Genomic DNA, 21598 nt, shown 5'->3' with positions numbered 1-21598 from the left:
AAGCTGGAGGTCAGCTTTACAGGAAAATCCATGAGACTCATATCCAATTAACCACCAAAATGTGGGAAGTAAAAGTGTGGCTCAAGACATAAAGATAAGGGGGTTGGGAAGGTGGCTCAGTGGTAGAGTGCTTGCCTCGCTGCATGCATGAGGCCCTGGGTTCAATTCCTCACCACCACATAAGCAGAAAAAGCTGGAAGTGGCGCTGTGGCTCAAGTGGTAGAGCACTAGCCTTGAGCTGAAGAGCTGAGGGACAGCGCCCAGGCCCAGAGTTCAGGCCGACAAAAGAAAGAGAGAGAGATACAGAGAGAGAGACAGAGAGAGAGGAGAGAGAGCGGAAAAAGAAAAGGAAATAAAGATTAGCTGGGTGCTGGTGGCTCACACCTGTAATCCTAGCTACTCAGGAGGCTGAGATCTGAGAATTATACTTCAAAGCCAGCCTGGGCAAGAAAGTCCCTGAGAATCTTATCTCCAATTAACCACCAGGAAACCAGAAGTGGTAGTGTGGCTCAAAGTGGTAGAGCACTAGTCTTGAGCAAAGAGTTCAGGGACAGGGTCCATGCTCTAAGTTTAAGCCCCATGACTGGCAAAAACAAGCAAACAGAGCATAGGCTTGAGCACAAAAGTTAAGGAACAGCACCCAGGCTCTGAGTTCAAACCCCAGGAGTATGGGCTAAAATTATTCTGGAACCATCCCGGACCATGCCATATCTTCACCCAACAAAGAGGTGAGACTACTTGGATATACCTCCAGACCAGCATGTCCCACATATAGACAAAGATTTTTAGACCTTCTCATCCCCCACTCCAGGCCCAGGAACACTCAGGGCTCCGAAGCAGGATCCCCACAGTAAAGGGTATGCCCAGGCACCATTGACTGGGAGCCAATCAGAGGCTTAGTTTCCTATTATGATTACATTTCTTTGAGAAGAAAGGATCTGAATCATTCATTCTGAGCTTCCCTCACATCCTAAAGAACCCAGCCTTGGCTGTGACTCCCAGGCCCTCGTCAGACCACAACTCTCACAGAGAGTGGAATGAAAACCTAGAAGCATTTCAGCCTCTCTCCTAACACAGACACATCAGCCTACAGTAGGTCTCTTCCTCAAATTCTTGGGAGTCTCTCCCTGAAACACCGTCCCTCGGCAGCCATTTTCTATTCCCACACACTGAGCAGGTACCAAGGGTGAGAGAGTCTTAGCCTCCTCCAGGGAAGCATCCCCAAGGAAACCGCCCTGTGGACCCTTCTTCAGCCAGCTTTCTTGCAGGCCCCACATCTGGAACCATTTCAGGCAAGAGAATCGTAGAGCTGAGCCGCCCCTCCTTTGATGTTGGGGCTGTGGGGAGGGGTCATGCCCTTTGGGGGACTGGAGGTCACAATGCATGGATGGCACCCCTCCTGAGGCTAGGAAAAGAGTGGGGGAGAGTAAGAGTGGACAGGGCTGGGGGCAGGCTGGGGTTGTGATACTCAGCACTGAAGGAGAAGATTCTCCACCCTGTGCAGATGAGGGACAGATGAACCACAACTGCCATTCTGAAGGAAAGGAATCCATGCTTTCTCTTACTGAGCCTCAGTTTTACCACTACTTGAATGGAGAAGATTCACTGTGAGAGGAATGCTTTGCTTTGTTTTGTTTTTCCAATCCTGGGGCTTGAACTAAGGGCCTAGGAGCTAGCTGTCCCTAAGCTTCTTTTACTTAAGGCTAGCACTCTACCACTTGGAGCCACAGCTCCACTTTTGGCTTTTTTGGTAATTTATGAGAGATAAGAATCTCACTGACTTTCCTACCTTGCTTGGCTTTGAACTGTGATCCTCAAATTATAGCTAGTAGCTAGGATTATGGGCATGAACCACCAGCGCCTGGCTGGGAGGATGTTTTAATACAGCACCAGAATGTCCCAGAATTTCATTAATGCTCAGGATGGAGCAGTAGCTGCTACTATTATCATTTTTTTTCCCCTGTGGGTACTGGGACTTTAGATCAGGGTCTGGGTACTGTCCTTGAGCTTTTGTGCTCAAAGCTAGCTCGCTACTGTTTGAACCAGAGCTCCATTTCTGACTTTTCCTGTGTGTGTGGGTGGGGGGGGGGGGGTTAACTGGAGATAAGAGTTACAGATGCGAGGTGCTGGCTCATGCCTGTAATTCGAGTTAGATACTCAGAAGACTGATACCTGAAGATTGCAGTTTGAAGCCACCCTGGTGAAGAAAAGGCCATGAGACTCTTATCTCCAATAAACTACTCAGAAAAAAAGTAGTGCTGTGGCTAAAATGGTAGAGTGTTAACCAAAAGAAGCTCAGGGACAGCATTGAGTTTCAAGCTCCAAGACTGGCCAAAAAAAAAAAAGAGTCTCATAGACTTTCCTCCCCAGGCTGGCTTTAAACCATGATCCTCAGATCTCAGCCTCTTGAGTAGCTAGGATTACAGGCGTGAGCCACCCATGCCTACCTAGCCTCTTGTCATTATTAACATTATTTTGTTAAACTACAATCATTTCCTACCAAATCTGCCATTCAGTGGAGGAGAGTAGGTGAACAATCCAAATCAGTCAGGAATGTGGAACCAGACACTGGAACATTTGGAGGGGAGGATTCTGGAGGGCAGTCAGGAAGAAGTTCCCACAGGAAGAAGGGCTGACCTTCAGATAGGAGAAAGTCAGACAAACCAAACCAGAGTGGTGGGGAGAAGACATTCCAGGGGCAGACAGGCATGAACTAAGTCCTGAAGCTAGGAGGGTGTCCTACAGGTATGAGGGGAGGAGGGGTCTGTGTAGAGGTTAGCAAGCCTTGGTGGAAGCTTCTCCCCCGCCCCCGCAGTGGGCCTGGCTTAGCTACGGACAGTTATAGGGGGGGAGGCAGGACCCTTACAGCCGCCTCTCAAGTAGGACTGTGCCCTGAGGCCTGCCCCACCTGCCCCGCAGCCTAATCCAAGCCCTTAGGGTTCCACGGGGGGGCCACTGACACCCACTCCACACATTCCCCATACTCTGGAGCTCCTAGAAATCAAATAGATGCTCTCTCCTTTATTTATTCCCTGTTTCCTACCCACCCACCTCCCCCCCCCCCTTTTTTTTTCAGGAGACGGTAATTATTCAGATCATCGCGGTGATTTACTCGGCAATCAGAGCCGCTCGATGCGGTGGCCGCAGAGCCGAGACAGACGAGCTTCGCCCGGGAGGATGAGGCTGGGGGCTCAGCCCCCTCCCTCCCAGCAGCCCGGCCTTTGTTCTCTTCGAGGTCTGCACCCGCTCTGCTGGCGGGCAGTGGAGGCGCCCACCCGCGCAGACACAGCAGCCAGCTCCGGGGCTGGGGAGGGGCCTGGGGGGGGGGGGTGTTCCTGGGTTCCGGACTGAGAATGGTGGAGTTGCTGGGTGCACGTTTGTGTGAGGTGGGGCGGGGGGTGGGGGGCTAGTCAGGTGTGTGCACCTGAGTGATGAGGGGCGGGGGGAGTTCCTGGGAGACATCTGTCCCCACCGTCTCGTTCCGAAATGCGCAGGGGAGGTGCGCCATGGCTGTGTTGTAGGCACACAGTGGGAAAGGGACGAGGGCTGGGGCTCCTGCGCTGAAGCTGTCTGGGGTGCCCACGGGTGGGACAGGGCAAGGGTCTAGCTTGTTCTCTCCATCCGAGTCCCCGGGTCGGGGCTGGGGCGCAGAGGTCACGCGGGTGGAGGTGCTGGCTGTGTCCACAGGCGCGTGTACACGTACGTGTCCGCAGTCCCCCCTCACCCCCCCCCCCCGCTCGGCCCCGTTGTCGCGGTGACGGTGACCTCATTACCGCCCCCGCCGAGGCCCCCTGAAATCCCTGCGCCTTCGCATTTGGCTGATCTAAGTGATAGGAGCGGCCAGCGCTTCCTGATCAATCGCTTAAAATTCAGGGTCGGCTCGCTCGCCGGGGAGGGCCGCCTGCCAGCCCCGCGCCGCGCCGCGCCGCCGCCTCCCCCACCCTCCCGCGCTCTGGGGTGGTGGTGGGGAGCCGCGATGCTGTCGTATTGGAAAACATCCCCGCGCTGGCTGGGGGGCCCGATGGGGCCAGCGCTGGAAGCCGTTCCACTCGAGCAGATGGCTGTGAAACTTTGGCGGCGAGATAAATTGGGTCTGACGGCGTGAGGCCGGCTCACAGATGGGCGGGATTCTCACGCCGGCCCCCACGTCCGGCCGGCCTGCGGGGCAGGGCCGGCGCGTCGCAGAGCCCTCTCTGGGCGCCCGCCCGCCCGCCCGCCGCAAGCCTCCAGAAGGCCACTCGTCCGCCCATCGCCTCCCTCCGCCGAGGACGCCCTCCATCACATTCCTTCCGGCCCCAACCTTTCCCCCAGAGACGAGCCCGGAGGGAGGGGCGGCCCCTAGCTCCCGCCCAGTCACCTCCGCCAAGCTGGCAGCTGGGCTTTCCCCCTCCTCTGCCATCCGCAGAGGCCTGAAGCGTGAAGGTTAACAGCTGGGGGGGGGGACTGCGTCTCCCTCCCTCGTCCCCTCTGCTGCAGCCCCGCCCACCTGCCAGCCCTGGGGATGTCGTAAACAGGGCTGAGGGGTGTGTGCGTGTGCGTGTGTGTGTGTGTGTGTGTGTGTGTGTGTGTGTGTAGGGGGGGAGAGGCTGCAGGGAGGGAGAGCAAAGGGAGCTAGACAAAGAGAAAGCGAAAATGTGCAAGAGCCAGGACAGACCTAAGCAGAGAGACCGAGGGACAGACACAGAGACAAGCCAAGAAAGAAATGGAGGTGGAGATGGAGAGACAGACCCACTGAGAGAAAGAAGGAAGGAACCTCAAAACCCGAGAGGAGACAGACACAGCATGGAAGCGGGAGGAAGGGGAAGGGTAGAGTAAAGGGGATTGGCAGAGGTACAAGCTGGGAACCGCCTCGAGGTTCCAACAGCCGTGGAGGGTGGGGACCGGCAGAGGTTGGGGTGCAGGGCCAGATCCTGGACTGCCCCCGCCCCCATGAGGCCTGAGGTCCAGATGGAAGGGATGTCACAGCCCCCGGCCGCGCCCCACATCCTCTCACTCTCCAAAGGAGCGTGGGGTGCAAGCGATAGCGGGGTGTGGGAGCTGCACGGCCATCACCCTGCTGCAGAGCCGGCCCTGTCGAGCCGCCTCCCCGTGCAGCAGTCCAGCGGGCAGATATCGATCCCGCCCAGCCAAGCTCAATACCCGCGGCCTGCAGCCCGCTCTGCTGCGGCCCTACAAAGCACGAAGGGCTCCCTCGCTAGGCCGCCCCCGCGGGGTTTCGGTACCAGAATGAGGGCGCCACCCCCACCCCCAACACACACACAGCCCAAAGAGCCAGTGCCACGGCCGAGCACGGGCTCCCGCCGGTCCCTGCGCAGCAGGCCGGGCAGCTGCGGCGGGAGGACGGCCCCAGTGACCCCCGGCCCGGCTTCCTGCTGGGCGGGTGAGGCCACAGGGAAAAATCTTTGCTGAGTTGATGAAGTTGAAGTTTAGTAAAGGGCGTGAAGGAGCCAGCCAATCAGAGGGCTGATATGTATATGGGCTCTCTGATTGGCTCTCATGATGCCCCTTTAGAATGTTACTTTGAAATCTTAAGAAAAACCAAAAAGTCCCACAGACGAAGGAGTGAGGGAGCCCAGACGCACCCCACCCAGGTTTCTTGCAGAGTTTCTTCAGGCCAAGCTCCAAGCAAGGTAGGAAGTTTAAACGTAGTCATTCAACTCACTCCTTACCAACTCCAGGCCAGGAGTTTTGGAGGTGGAGATTGACCAGAACCATGGAGGTAGGTTTCACCTAGCACTTTCATTTGCCCAGATACACAGGTGAGTGATTAGGGAGCATTTTAGACTGCCAATTTGGGAAGAGGGGCTTGGTTCTTGGAAACTATGAAAAGCCACCCAGTGGCATGGGAATCTCATGGGTTTTTTGGGTTTTTTTTTGCTTTGGTTTTTGTTGGTATTTATTTTTGTTTTTTGAGGTAAGATTCCAGGTATACAGTCCTGTCTTTTGTAAGAACTTTATGGTCCATGTCACCAAGTTCTTCAAGCCTGTAATGCAGACTCCAAGGTAGGCCCCGTTGGTTTTCCAGCTGATCCCAGGCCAGCCTGACCTTGAAGTTATGCTTTCCTTACAACCTGGACAGGCTCACACAAACATAAAAAGCTCAGTGACAGACTGAAGCCTCAAAGGCAGAAGTTCAAGTGTGTTTGTTCTGTGCTGGAAAGGGGGCTGGGAAGGTGGCTCAGTGGTAGAGTGCTTGCCTTGTATGCATTAGGCCCTGGGTTCAATTCCTCAGTACCACATAAGCAGAAAAAGCCAGAAGTGGTGCTGTGGCTCAAGTGGTAGGGTGCTAGCCTTGAGCTAAAGAGCTGAGGGACAGCGCCCAGGCCCAGAGTTCAAGCCCCACAACTGACACACACAAAAAAAGTTTGGCTAGGCAACTCCCAGCAGTTTTCCTTGGTGCACACAGATGGGTTCAACAGACCTTGAGTCACTCTTGGGAAGGGAGAGAGGTCTGGACATTGGCTTCTATGAGTAGACAGCCAGCTTCTGTCATAAGACCTCTCCCCTCTCTTCCCACCCACAGTCAGCTTCTCCTGGGGTTGCCCTTTGCAAATCTAGCCTGGCTTCCTGGCCCAGTATAGATGACTCAGGACTATGGAGATGGGGGGCTGTCGTGGGGAACCCTGAATCTGTGATTATAGCTGAAGAGAAAGCCCCTCTACAATCTTTTGGTACTCTAGTAGAGTTGTAACTCCACCCCAATGCTTTCCCAGTGCCAGGAAAAGACTCTTGCTATGCATTTCCAAATAGCCTTCACCATGAGCCTAACAGTGAAGGTTAAGGACAGACTGTGCCTGTGAATTCTTGTATGCTTGCTGCTGCCTCTTTCACATACTCTTGTGGAACCCTAGCTGCTGCAATAAACATACTTTGTGGGGAAGTGGGGGGGAGGGGAGACTGGGAGAGATGGAGGGAAGGATTGACATTGTCCAAAAAGAAATGCACTTATTACCTGATGTCTGTAACTGTAACCCCTCTGTACATAACCTTTATAATAACAATTAAAAAGAAGAATCATACCTTGACTGTGATCCTAGCTACTTAGGAGGCTGATATCTAAGGATAATGGTTCAAAGCCATCCTGGACAGGAAAGACCATGAGACTCTTATCTCTAATTAACCAGCAAAAAAGCCAGAAGTAAAAGTGTGTGGCTCAAGTGGTAACACTACACACTGAATTGAAAAAGCCAAGGGAATGTTCCCTAGCTCTGAGATCAAGCCCTAGTACCTAAACAAAAATTAACTAATTAATTAAATAAAAACTTTATTGCAGAGATTCATGGATCTAAGAGATTCTACCACCTGCCCAGTGATTCCCAGCTGACCCCAGAGTTCAACCTGCTATTGATTCAGTGTCTCTGAGCACAGCTCACACATCTCTGAGCCCCGGGGTCTTCCCTGAAAGAGAGTGCCCTCCTGAACCCTCCATGCCCAGTGATGGCAGCTGCAGAGAAATCCTAGAGGCAGTGGAAGTGCCCAAGAGGGGCCTAGGAGAATCTTCTCAGAGGCCCAGCTGGTGCCACCTGTGGTCTGGGAGCAGAGTAGGGCAGGGACAAGATGGCCAAGTCCCAAGGTTCTCACAAATTCATATGATCCCATCTCTCCTCGGCCTTCCTGCCCAACTCGTAAATCACAGGAAGCTGGGCTGGGCCTAGGTCAGGTCAGGAGTCTAGAGCTCCTATGAGCTTGTGTGTGTGTGTGTGTGTGTGTATGTGTACACACATGGGGAGTGTGAGAGCCTCCCCCCACCCTGCCACTGCCGGTGGCTCTGAGAAGCTGAAATAATCCCTCGCCATCTGTCTTGTGTTGCTAACCCGCTCAGCCGGACAGCTGCCCAGGCCACAGCTCTGCGGGTGGGCGAGTGCAGTTCAGGGGAACAAGGAGCACTGGGGGAGCTAGCCAGCTTTGAGAACCTGGCAGCAGGGACACTGGATCCTGTGGCAGAGAGGGGGAAAATCAAGATCAGAGATGGGACAGGCTTCTAACCATGAGAAAGAGTAGATGGATGGAGAATACTTCCTTCAGTAGGCTGATGTGTTCAGGGTGGGCCTGACCCTTTCAGAATGCAGGAGGATGGGCAAAGTGGCCTACTAGCTTATGACCCCACATGCCCTCAGCATTTGTGTTTGTGCGTGCACGCACACACACACACACACACACACACACATACACATTGTATGCAATAGGACAGGGCAGGGCTTCTGGGCCCAGGGAAAGGGAGGAGAGTCATCTTGTCCTTCCCCTGCCTCCAGGGCCTCTTGTCCTGGCCTCTTGGCATCACCTTTAGAGCCAGGAACAGGCAGGCTCACAGGATACTTAGAGGTAACACATAGGAGTACAGGCTCATTGTTTTTTGTTCATTTGTATGTATGTTTGTGCTAGTAGGCTTGAAGGCAGGGCCTGAGCACTGTCCCTGAGTTTTTTGGCTTAAAGCTGGTGCTCTACCACTTAGGTCACATCTCCACTTCCAGCTTTTGGGTAGTTAATTAGATATGAGTCTCATAGATTTGTCTGACCGGACTGGCTTTGAACCACAATCCTCTGATCACATTCTCCTGAGTAGCTAGGATCACAGGTGTGAGCCACCAGTGCCCAATCATTGTTCTGATGAGGAAATGGGTTCTTGTTAGAAGAGGAACTGGGACGTGGACCCTGGCAGCAGTCTCTAGCAGTCTTAGCTCTACTCTCCCTCCTCCTCCACCAGTCAAATCTCTCACCCTGCCTCACACCTGTGGCTCTGCCCCTCATGGGCTTAGGTTCTGCCAGCCAAAGGCAGGCAATCAGACTCTCAGCAGTGTGATCAGCACGCAGTCAGAAGGACATCAGGCTGTGCCAAGTAGGGCCTGAGGAAGGATGAAGCCGTGCAGCTGAGTGCAGGGGGCCCTCCCTCCCTCTCCCTGTCAGTCATCTTTCTCCTCTCACGCAACCAGCATGCTTCCAAACACATGCTCTGGCATATACAGTACATACATCTTTGCATGGTCGACAAACAGGTACCCACACACAACAGGCTGATAATCACACACACAGTCACATACAAAGAGCCTGTAAATATCACAGATGCAGATGCAAATGCAAATTTATATAGCCTTGCACACCAACATACAGACCTCAACATTTACACCAAACACACAATCCTCCCCGCGCCCCCTCCACATACTCAGGCTCCCGGTTCCTAAAAGCCTCACTACACACACATACTCCATTTTTCCACACACAAACCAGTAACCCTGTGGGCAGAACCAAGATGTAGGGAGGTGTGCCCTGTTCCTCCTAGGTGTGGAAAAATACCCTCCTAAGCCTCCTTAAGGCCTCACTTCTGGCTTGTTTAGTGGCTAGAGATAAGAGTCTTTTGGACTTGACTGCTTGGACTGACTTCAAACTGCAATCCTCAGATCTCAGCCTCTTGAGTAGCTAGGTTACAGGCAAGCCAACAGTGCCTGAGCTCTTCTTTTTGTCTTAGCAGTATTATGGAGCTTCCTAGATAAGCATTGTCCCACTTGAGCCATGGTCCTAGCCCTTCTTACTTTAGTTTGTTTTTAGACCCTTGGACATCCTACTTCTGCCTCTGAGTATCTGGGATTGCAGGGGTGATCCACCATGCCTGAGGAGAACCCCATTTCTCCTGAGGCTCTCAGTTGGGCAACAAATTAAACACACCCTAGTGTTCATACTGACAGCAGTCTGACAAGGTCACAGACAGACTGTAGGCCCCGTTGACCACCCACCCAGCTGCTGCATACCCATCCAGTCTCTATCTCCTTGTACCCTGGAGGGAAAGATGAGCTGAATCTTTCTCTCTTGGCTAGAATTGAAAGCCAGATATCTGCGTGCTCCTGAGTAGGAAAGACAGCCATTCCTCCTAGCCTGGCTTCCCCACAAATGAGGCGGGGCCAGGTTCCATATTCACACTGCAGTCCACTCACAGCCACACACACACTTGTCCAGTCCTCACACTAACATTCAGTCACTCTTACATATTTGCACACAGCCACTCAGAGCCCCCTGACCCTCACATCAGTCCATACAAGCAGTCACCCTCACACACCCTGACAGTGTCACTCTCTCCATCCTGCTTCATGTATACACTCACACCTAGCACACTCACAGGCACACTCTCATCGTCACACTAAGCTACACACCCACACTCCCGCCCTATTGCACTCATACTCCTTCCCCCTGAAGACATGGCAGTTCAGGGTCCATGAGGTCAGCAGCTCCCTGGCACAGGCTCCGAGGCCTGCTTTGACAGCCTGGCATGAGGGAGAAGGGAAGGGCTGCCACGCAGGCCTGGAGGCTCCTGAATAATTCAGAGCAGTGGCGGCTGTGGTGGCGGCCGCCTGTCAGCTGCAGGGAAAGGTTGGTGGCTGGATTGTTCTGGGAAGATCTTCCTAGTACAGAGGCTCATGGAATTCACAAAGGGCCTTGCACCGATGCCTTCTCTGAATCCTTACTAGGGCCTTGCACCACAGGTATTGTGGTTTTATTACAGAGGAAGAAACAGAGGCTCAGAAGAGGTAGAGACTGGAGAGAGAATCAGGGCACCTGGCTGGCATCTGACCTTTTTTATTTTTTTTGGTGATGATGATACTAGCGTTACAAATCAGGGTCTTGAATTGCTTGGTTTGCTTGCTCCACTACCTAAGCCATGCCTCCAGCTTAGTGTGTGTGTGTGTGTGTGTGTGTGTGTGTGTGTGTGTGTGAGAGAGAGAGAGAGAGAGAGAGAGAGAGAGAGAGAAATGAGAGAGAGAGAATGAGAGAGAGGGAATGAGAGAGAGAATGAGAGAGAGAGAGCTAGCCCTGGGGCTTGCAGTCAGGGCCTGGGCACTGTCTCTGAGCTTCTTTTGCTCAAGGATAGTACCCTACCACTTGAGCCAGAGCTCTACTTCTGGTAAATTTGGGGGAGTGGGATAGTTTATTGAAGAGAAGAGATTTTCCTGCCTGGGTAGGCTTTGAACTTAGATCCTCAGATCTCAGCTTCCTGAGTAGCAAGGGTTATAAGCATGAGCCGCCAGCGCCCAGCCCAGCCTAGCTTTTTGCTGGATAATTGGAGATAGAATCTTGCAGACTTTTTCCCCAGTCTGGCTTCAAAACTCAGTCTTCCAGATCTCAGCCTCCTGAGTAGCTAGGGTTTTGTCGGGAGCCAAAGGTTGAGTCTCTCAACATGATAGGCTTGACTATCTCACTGGAACATCTTGAGGCTGAGTTTACAGAATCCGACCCTCATCCTGCCCTAAGCAAATATCCTGCAACTGCTACGGCCAATGAAAAAGCTTCCTTAACGGCCAATGAAAAAGCTTCCTTATTCCAAGCATATAAATACCCCTGTGTGAAAAATAAAAATTTGCAGCTTGATCAGAATCCCTGTCTTGCTGTCATTCTTCGTGTCTCTTGTCCCTTCATTCCTTCTCACTTAGGTTCACTGCCCTTGTTGATGTCCTGTGGGTTGGGAAAAGCTGGAAGTGGCACTGTGGCTCAAGTGGTAGAGCGCTAGCCTTGAGCTGAAGAGCTGAGGGACAGCGCCCAGGCCCAGAGTTCAGGCCCCACGACCGACCAAAAAAAAAAAAAAAAAAAAAAAAAAAATATATATATATATATATATATATATATAAAAGATATATATTTTGGGGGGGGGTCCGGTATATATATATATTTTTTTTTTTGGTCGGTCATGGGGTCTGAACTCTGGGCCTGGGTGCTGTCCCTGTGCTCTTCATCTCAAGGCGAACACTCTACCGCTTGAGCCACGGCGCCAGGGTTTCAGTCATGAGCTGCTGACATCCAGCTAACTCTGACTTTCTTTCTTCTTCTTCTTCTTCTTCTTCTTCTTCTTCTTCTTCTTCTTCTTCTTCTTCTTCTTCTTCTTCTTCTTCTCCTCTTCCTCCTCCTCCTCCTCCTCCTCCTCCTCCTCCTCCTCCTCCTCCTCCTCTTCTTCCTCCTCATCCTTCTTCTTTTTTTGCCAGTCCTCCTGGGGCTTTAACTCAGGGCCTGGGCACTGTTCCTGAGCTTCTTTTGCTCACGGCTAGCATTCTACCACTTGAGCCACAGCTCCATTTCTGGCTTTTTCTGTTTCTGTGGTACTGAGGAATTGAACCCAGGGCTTCATGCATGCTAGACAAGCACTCTACCACTAAGCCACTTTCCCAGCCTCTGTTTTTTACTTTTTTTAATTTTCTTTCTTTTTTTTTTTTTTGTCGGTTGTGGGGCTTGAACTCTGGGCCTGGGCGCTGTCCCTCAGCTCTTCAGCTCAAGGCAAGCGCTCTACCACTTGAGCTACAGCGCCACTTCCGTTTTTTACTTTTTTTATGCCAGTGCTAAGGGCTTGAACTAGAGCCTTGGGTGCTGTCCCTTAGCTTTTTTGCTCAAGGCTGGCATTCATCACTTGAGCCAAACCTTCATTTCTGGCTTTTTCTTCTTTCTTTTTGGTTCAAGACCGGGACTCAAACTCAGTAACCGACACTTTCGCTCATTGGCTGGTGCTGAACCATGCCTCCAAACCCTACTTCCAGTTTTTTCCAATATCATCATCTTTATTAAATTTAGTGGAAGAATGACAATATGTTGGAAATGACCTGTATAACTTGGGGGAGGGGATTGGAGGGAGGGAAAGTAGGAGAAAAATGAGGGAAGGGGTAACAAGTTTGACAAGAAATGTACTTATTACCTTACTTAGGTAATCCCTCTGTACATCACCTTGACAATTAAAACAGAAAAGAAGAAAATAGGGTAAGAAAACTTAGCCAAAGCATTACATCAGCAGAAGACATGAGTAGTGTAGATACATACACACGGTACTTCCAGTTTTTTGATAGCTAGTTGAAGATGAAAGTCTCGTGCAGCCAGGTGCCAGTGGCTCATGCCTTTAATCCTAGCTACTCAGGAGGCTGAGATCTGAGGATCAGGGTTCAAAGCCAGCCCGGGCAGGAAACTCCATGAAACTCTTATCTCCAATAAACCACTAGAAAACCAGAAGTGGCGCTGTAGCTCAAGCGGTAGAGCGCTCGCCTTGAGCTGAAGAGCACAGGGACAGCGACCAAGACCAGAGTTCAAACCCCACGACCGACAAAAAAAAAAAGTCTCATGCATTTTCCTGCCTCAGGCTGGCTTTGAACCATGATCCTCAGATTTCAACCTTCTGAGTAGCTCACAAGCATGAGCTCTAGGCATCTGGCTTACACCTAACTTCTGTAACCATCAAGGGTTTGTTTGTTGTAGGCCCCAAAGTCTGGATCCTAGTCTGTGAAGCCCCACTCCCCAGGGTAGACTTGGGCCTGGCCTACCCCTCTCTTCCCTACTTGAGCCAAGACTGGCCCAATGCCCTTTCATCAACCAGCACCAAGCTGTTAGGACTCACTTCTATCCATGTACATGGGAGATACCCTCAGCTTCTCTGCATGGCAGGCCTCTCATATCCTGTTGTCCCAGGATTTTGCACTTAGGATGGGCCAGATTATGCCACACACATGTAAACAGCCATACTGTGTGATTGTATGGGTAAAGCCTGGGCTGAATGTGTTTGTGACCCTGGTACCTGAGGTGCTCTGTGACATGCATGCTTATGAGCTATGTACCTTACCATGCGCCACACTGAGCTGTACACCTGTTTGAATTTATGCTTTTATTTGGGTGGTGTGCTTTTTTTTGTTGTTTGTCAGTTATGGGGCTTGAACTCAGGGCCTGGGTTCTGTCCCTAAGCTTTTTTTATTAAGGCTAGTGCTCTACCACTTTGACCCACAGTACCACTTCTGGTTTCCTGGTGGTTAATTGGAGGTAAGAGTCTCAGGGACTCACCTACTCAGGCTGGCTTTGAACTTCAATTCTCAGATCTCAGCTTCCTGAGTATCTAGAATTATAGGTGGGAGCCACCAGCACTGAGCTCAGTGTACATTTTTTTATTGTTGTTGTTGGTTGTGGGGCTTGAATTCTGGACCTGGGCGCTGTCCCTCAGCTCTTCACTTCAAGCTAGTGCTCTACCACTTGACTCACAGTGCCACTTCCAGTCTTTTGGTGGTTTATTGGAGATTAAAGTCTCACAGACTTTCCTGCTTGGGCTGGTTTTGAACCGTGATTCTCAGATCTCATCCTCCTGAGTAATAGGATTACAGGCGTGAGCCTCCAGCACCTGGAAAATATACCACTGTACAGTTTTTTGTTTATTTGTTTTTTGCCAGGTCCAGGAGCTTGAACTTAGGGCCTGGGCACTGTCCCTGAGCTTCTTTTGCTCAAGGGTAGCACTCTACCACTTGAGCCACAGCTCTATTTCTGGCTTTTTCGGTTTATGTGATACTGAGGAATCGAACCCAGAGTTTCATGCATGCTAGACAAACACTCTACCCCTGAGCCACATCCCCAGCACTCAGTATACATTTTTAATATGTCTGTTCTGTGTATCTCTGCGGGGGGTGAGAGTCACTGTGGTGGTGGGCGTTTCTCTGTGATGCTTTGTCAGTGTGTATTTTGGCCCAGAAGAAGGCAAGCTGAGACTTGGGGGTGGGGACCATGCTGAGGTAGAAAGCCCACAGCTAGGAGGACTGCTTGGGAAGAGACATATTCTCCCCACCAAGAACGCATCCCATGCTCTCAAAGAGCCCCTGTCCAGTGTTACCACCCATGGTCAGTCAGGGTGAGTGGCTAGAGTAGGGGGTTTGAGAGAACCAAAACAATCTCAGCCTGACTACCACATGCTTCTGGCACCAGAGCCCTGTGTTGGCTAGGCCCTGGGCCTGCCCCTCAGGCTACAGGCACTTGTGTTATGGGGGTTGGGCAGAAGCGCAGAGACACTCATTTTGGCTCTTGAGATGAACTTCAGATTTTAGTGGGTCACCAAGGCAGAGCTGGCCCCAGGCCTTGTTGAGGTTTAAGCTTCAAGGAGAACTAGCGTGGTCTGAGTAGAATCCCACTACACACATCATTGATGGAGTGTGCTATGTTCCTGCACTGCTTTCGAGGCTGAGAATACTGTAGTCTTCTCTCAGAATTAGGGCTGAGGAGGGCACACTGCTGCTGTGCCATTTACAGACAAAGAATTTGAGAGATTTGCTGGGTAACAGTGGCCCATGCCTATAATCCTAACTACCCAAGAGGCTGAGGTCTGAGGATTGTGGTTTGAAGCCAGCCCAGGGAAGAAAGTCTGTCAGACTCTTTTTTTTGTGTAGTATTATTTTTCACTTTGTTTTTTGCTGGTCTTGGGGCTTGAACTCAGGGCCTGGGCATTGAGCTTTTGTGCTCAAGGCTAGTGCTTTACCACTTGAGCAATAGCTCTACTTCTGGTTTCTTGGCGGTTAATTGGAGATAAGAGTCTCACAGACTTTTCTGCCCAGATTGGCTTCAAACCCTAATCCTCAGATCTCAGCCTCCTGAGTTACTATGATTACAGGCATGAGTTACTGGCACTCAGCTCCATGACACTTATTTCCAATTAATCTCCAAAAAAGCCAGAAGTGGAGTAGAGCTGTGGTTCAAGTGGTAGAGTGCTATCCTTAAGTGAAAAACCTAAACGACAGCCCCCAGACCCTTGAGTTCAAGCCCACCCCCCCAAAAAAAAAGGAATTTGAGGGATTAAATGATTTGCCCAAAGTTATAGTGGAACTGAGATTCAAACCCAGGCCTGTCCCATTCTATCCCTCCTCCCATGTTTTCCTCCCTCCTCCCCTGATGCTCATAATTATCACCCTTGTGCTTCCTAAACCAGGATCAATCCAAGGGGGTGAGAGATGGGCAGACAGGTCTAGACCAGCTTCAGGCTATTGGCTCATGGGTGTAGCACATGAAATGAGCTTACAGGAGTTCTGCAAGGAAAGTAGGCTGCCTGGGGTGGGGCATAGAGGTGTCTCCTTTCCTTCTGGCACTGCTTGGACCCCAGTTTTCTCTGAACCTCAACTTTTTCATCTATCATGTGGGCACCACCCCTGCTAGTGGTGCTGTGTTGATGAGCTGGTGTCTGGCACACAGTAGGGCAACAGGGGCTAGGGCGGAGCTGGAAGTGGGCAGGGCCTCCTCAGCCCCAGGAAATGGGCAGGGGGCGGGGAGAAGGAGGCGCAGATGTGTGCTTGTCTCACACGAACAGCCACATTTAGCCACCAAGTCGAGACTGAAATATTCCTGAGGGAGAAGAACCCTGAGGCTTCAGGGCGACAACGGCTCGTCAGTGGGGAGTGGGGAAGGGATGTTGTCACCATCTGCCTCGTGTCTGTCTGCGACTAAAATAATACTGGGGTGAGACTCGCCGCAGGCACGGGCCCAGCCACAAGGTTCCCCAGAAGCAGGAGGGGCTGGGGGGGGGGTTGCTGGAAACCTTGTTGGGGAGCAGTGGTGGGAAGGGACCTTTAGGACAACCCTGACTACAAGAACCCATGGGAGATGCAGAGGTCTGGATACTTTGTGGGAGGGATCAGCCTCAAATGTGGGGCCAGAGGATCCCCAGATCCATCTGGGGTCTGTTCCAGGGGGAGACAGGCATGTACCCAGGTCCTAGCAAAACAGGAGCTCCAGAAAAACAAGTGAGAGACGCAGACCAGTTGCCTGGTTCCGCTTCCATGAACGTTCCAGAATACCGAAACCAGAAAACGTAGCAAGGAGCTATTTTAATTTCAGCCGACGTGTAAGTTTTGGATGCATGGTTTACTGTGGTTTTTATTTTGAAGCAAAAATGGAGGAGATTCTGCAATCTCCTCAGGGCTCAGGGCTCTGGGGACTGAGTGGCTGCCTTTCCCCACTGGCATGGCAGTCACGTGCCAGTGGTTGCTCAGTGTTGCTACCCCTGGGCTCAGGCAGGTGATCCTGTAGGTTGGGAATGTGGCTGGAGCCTGAAGCTTGGCTTCTGAAAAACAAAAAGAGAAAGGGGAAAGAAAAAGAGAACACTGAAAGAAAAAGAAACCACTGAGGTCATGGATCTGTTCTCCTTGCCAAGACAAAAATGCCCACCTGGTTATGGCTGCTTAAACAAAAGATCCGAACATGGCTGCTTACCCCATGTGGGTGGCTGGGTTTTTTGTTTGAGAGAGCATCTTGCTGTGTAGTCCAGACTGGCCTTGAACTCAAGATCCTCCTTCTGGCTGGACAACTGTGGCTGAGATCTGAGGATCATAGTTCAAAGCCAGCCCAGGAAAGAAAGTCCTTGAGACTCTTATCTCCAATTAGTCACCAAAAACCAGATGTGGAACTGTGGCTCAGAGTGATAGAGCACTATGCTTGAGCAAAAAAGCTCATAGACTGCACAAGCCCTGAGTTCAAGCCCCAGGATTTTCAGGGAAATGGATGGATCTAGAACAAATCATGGTGAGGTAAATTTGGCTCAGAAAGACAAAGGGCTCATGTTTTCTCTCATATGTGAAACGTAAATCTAAAATATAACTAAACATGGAAATATATATGGGGGCTCTATGCATTGTACCGGCTGACCAAAGGAGGGTAGATGTACGTAAGGGAGGAATCCAAAGGTTTAATTCCTTGGAACATCTAAAGTACTATTTATGGATAGGAATTCCAAGAAATGGAAACATGCTTTTTTCTTTTTTTGTTTTGCCTTTATGGGGGGTGGGAAAGGGGAGGCTCAGGGATGGAGAGAAGAAAAGTGAGCAAATGCAGTCATTGTATTTAATATACACGCTGTAAAAAAACTGAACTATGTGCTGGGCGCTGCTGGCTCATGGCTGTAATCCTAGCTACTCAGGAGACTGAGATCTGAGGATTACGGTTTGAAGCCAGCTCAGTCAGGTAGGAGAGTCATGAGACTTTTTTTTTTTTTTGCTAGGTTGTGGGTCTTGAACTCTGGGCCTGGGTGCTGTCCCTCAGCTCTTCAGCCCAAGGTAAGGGCTCTACCACTTGAGCTACAGCACCACTTCCAGTTTTTCCAGTGGTTAATTGGATATAAGAGTCTCATGGACTTTCCTGCCTGAGCTGACTTTAAGCCGTGATTCTCAGATCTCAGCCTCCTGAGTAGCTAGGATTATAGGCATAAGCCACGGACACCCAGATCTATGAGACTCAACTCAAATTAACCACCAGAAAATCAGAAGTGGCGTTGTGGCTCAAAGTGGTAGAGTGCTAGCCTTGAGCAAAAGAGCTCAGGGGACAGCACCCAGGCCCTAAGTTCAAGCCCCAGGACTGACACCAAAATAAATAAATAAACAAATAAATAGCTGTGTAACTGTGGGTAGGGATAGGTGGAGGGAAATGGAGAAACTGAAGAAAGAGTTGACATTGTATGTATATCCTGACTTAAAAATTGTAACCCCTTTGTACAAAAATAGCAATTTAAAAAAAAGATCAGGGGCTGGGAAGGTGGCTCAGTGGTAGAGCGCTTGCCTTGCATGCATGAGGCTCTGGGTTCAATTCTTCAGCACCACATAAGCAGGAAAAATCCAGAAGTGGAGCTGTGGTTAAAGTGGTAGAGCTCTAGCCTTGAGCTAAAGAGCTGAGGGACAGTGCCTAGGTCCAGAGATCAGGCCCATGACTGACCAAAAAAGAAAAAAGATCCTCATTTGGAATCCTCTTCAGGAATTACAAAAATATGCTATCATGTTCAACCTAAATTTTCTTTTCTTATTTCTTTCTTTTCTCTCTCTCCCTCCCTCCCCCCCTTCTCTCTCTTTCAGTGTTAGGGATCAAATACAAGGCCTTGTATATGCTGAGCACACACACCCCATCACTGAGCAACATCTCCAGTCTAATCTAATAGAACCATATGAACAAGGGCTTTTGGGGGTCCTCAATAATCACTAAGTGTGTAAAGGAGATCCAAGAACCAGGAGGTTGACAACAGCTGGCTGGTCTATGCTTACTAAGGGAAGCATGGAGTAAGTATGGATCAGGGCAGTGACCCAAAGGGCTACCAGAGTGAGTTCCTTGAAAGAGATCCCCATCTCAAGGTCTTAAAGTCTGGATGAGCACTTCGAGCAAAGAGGGCTTGGAGCAGAGCAGAGCCACATATTTCAGGATGTGGAGAGGGGAGAGGGTGTTCCTGCAGAGGCTTCTAGGATTCCCTAACTTCCCTTTGCTGCCCTTGTATGGGTGGTAAGTGGGTGTGGGGGAGGGAGGCCCCAAACACACCCAAGACTTATTACACATAGAACTGAGATGGGCCTGAGAGCCCCTGCCCTCCCCAGAAGGCTTCCATCATCCCCCAACCTCCACCCTTGAAAAGGATTGGGCCTTAAAATTCTCCTCACCAGGCATGCAGCAGACAATACAGAGGGGACATTATGCACTGAGAAAGAGGCCTCGTTGTTGGCGCGGTGGAGACAGCAGCGCTCTGTTCTGGTCAGGCTAGGGGCTGTTCATGCGCTCAAGCCCAGACCCCTTGCACCAAGAGTCATGTCCTGTGCACAGTTACACACTTGCCCTGGGATATGCCTTGTGCACCTCTTGCGGTACACAGCAAGCACGGAGATATGCCTCACTCAGCTCCCACCTTTATGCAAGTCCCCACCCATTATGCATACCCCCACCCATTGCTACTTGCCCAGGGCCTCACTGCAGCCCCACAAACACCCCTGAACTGAACCAAGGCACAGGAGTGCCACTTGGGATTCATAGGGGGTCCTGGTGGGGGTAGGGAAAGGGAGGACTTAAGGCAGCCACACTGGGGGCACTGATACTGAGAACAAATGCCCTGCCTACCCCACCCAGCTGGGATCACAGGGCACTGGAACCAGCAGCCGCTTAGGCTAGGCCAGACGTGCCTGGACCCACAGAGGGACACAAAGGCAGCCTTGTTGCTTTGCCAAACACTCCAGCTCTGGAGTGGGAGGGAGGGATCTGGGCACTGGAGCTCCTACCCTCAGCTTCTGGGCTGGCCAGCAAGGCTGGACTTTAACCTCTTAGGCCACTACTGGGCTTCAGAGGACATTGCTAACCTCCCAATGAAACCTGCGTAAAGAAGGCTCCCAGGCCCAGAGCCACTGCTCCATCGGGTCTCTGATCCTCACTAGGCAAGTAAGGCAGGCTTTCTCTCCCACATCTGTGCAGGTCCATCTGTCTGTGTGTCTGGAACTCTCTGCCCTCTCTGGGCTGGAGATTTTCTTTTTCCTCTAGGACATTGTTCAGAGAGCCCTCCCCTAAAAAGCCCTTCTAGCCTTTGGCAGGCAGATGGCTTCTCTGTACGTCCTACAAACTGGGAGCTTTGGGACCTCCTCATAGGAGGCATAGGGGGCCCAGGTACTGCCAGAGAATGGATACTGGCCAAGCTGGTCAGTATCAGAGGCCTGACAAGCCCCAAGACCAAACCACTGTGGAGGTGGAAAGGGGTAGGGCACACTTACCTGCCATTCATAAGCCAAAGTAGTCTGAGCCTCTCAAAACAGTCCTAGCCAGGCACCAGTGGCTCTTGCCTATAATCCTAGCTACTCAGGAGGCTGAAATCTGAGGATCAGGGTTCAAAGTCAGCCTAGGCAGGATAGTCCGTGAGACTCTAATCTCTAATTAACCACCAGAAAACTGGAAGTAGCATTGTGACTCAAGTGGTAGAATACTTGCCTCAAGATGAAGAGCTGAGGGACAGTGCCCAGGCCCAGAGTTCATGCCCCACGACTGAAAAAAAAAATGGGGGGTAGTCCATAGTCACCCCATGGGGGAAGCTCCTTGGAGGAACCTCCTTTCTCATACCCAGATCTTTGTTCTCTTCCTGGGACACATCTACTTGACAAATCTTATTGATCCAAGTGGTAACTGAGTTGTTGGGGGTTTTTGTTTTTGTGTTATTTTGGGTTTTTTTTTTTTTTAAGGTAGCTGGGTTTTTTGTTATCGTTGTTCTTTGTTTTTGTCCATCATGAGGCTTGAACTTCGGGTGCTGTTCCTGAGCTCTTTTGCTCAAGGCTCACATTCTACCACTTTGAGCCACATATCACCTCTGGTTTTCTGGTAGCTAATTGGTAAATAAGAGTTTCATGGACTTTCCTGCCTGGGCTGGCTTTAAACCATGATCCTCAGATCTCAGCTTCCTGAATAGCTAGGATTACAGGTATGAGCCACCAGTGCCTAGCTAGGAAGCTGGGTTTTTAAGAATATTTTTATATTATCCATTCATTTGCTCATTTATATTGGGCTGGTACTGGGGCTTGAACTCAGGGACTTGTGCTTTTACTTGGCTTTTTTACTCAAAGGTGGTACTCTACCACTTCAGCCACACCTCCACTTCTAGTTTGTTTGTTTGTTTTCCGGTTGTGGGTCCTGAACTTTGGGCCTGGGTGCTGTCCCTCAGCTCTTCAGCTCAAGGCTAGCGCTCTACCACTTGAGCCACAGCACCACTTCTGGCTTTTTCTGCTTATGTGTTGCTGAGTCGTCATACCCAGGGCCTCATGCATACAAGGCAAGCACTCTACCACTGAGCTATCTTTCCAGCCCCACTTCTAGCTTTTTGCTGGTTAATTGAAGGTAAGATTCTCCTGAACTTTTCTAACAGGGCTGGCTTTTAACCTCTATCTTCAGATCTGAGCTACCAGAGCCAAACTACTTAGTTTTTTGTTTTTTGGGTTTTTTTTTTGGTCATAGGACTTGAAACTCTGGGCCTGGGCGCTGTCCCTCAGGTCTTCAGCTCAAGGCAAATGCACTACCACTTGAGCTATAGCGCCACTTCCGGTTTTCTGGTGGTTTATTGGAG

This window comes from Dipodomys spectabilis, unplaced genomic scaffold (assembly GCF_019054845.1).
Source record: "Dipodomys spectabilis isolate Male_0828 unplaced genomic scaffold, ASM1905484v1 ptg000147l, whole genome shotgun sequence".
NCBI classification, from domain to species: Eukaryota; Metazoa; Chordata; class Mammalia; order Rodentia; family Heteromyidae; genus Dipodomys; species Dipodomys spectabilis.
This window is presented reverse-complemented; position numbering follows the sequence as displayed.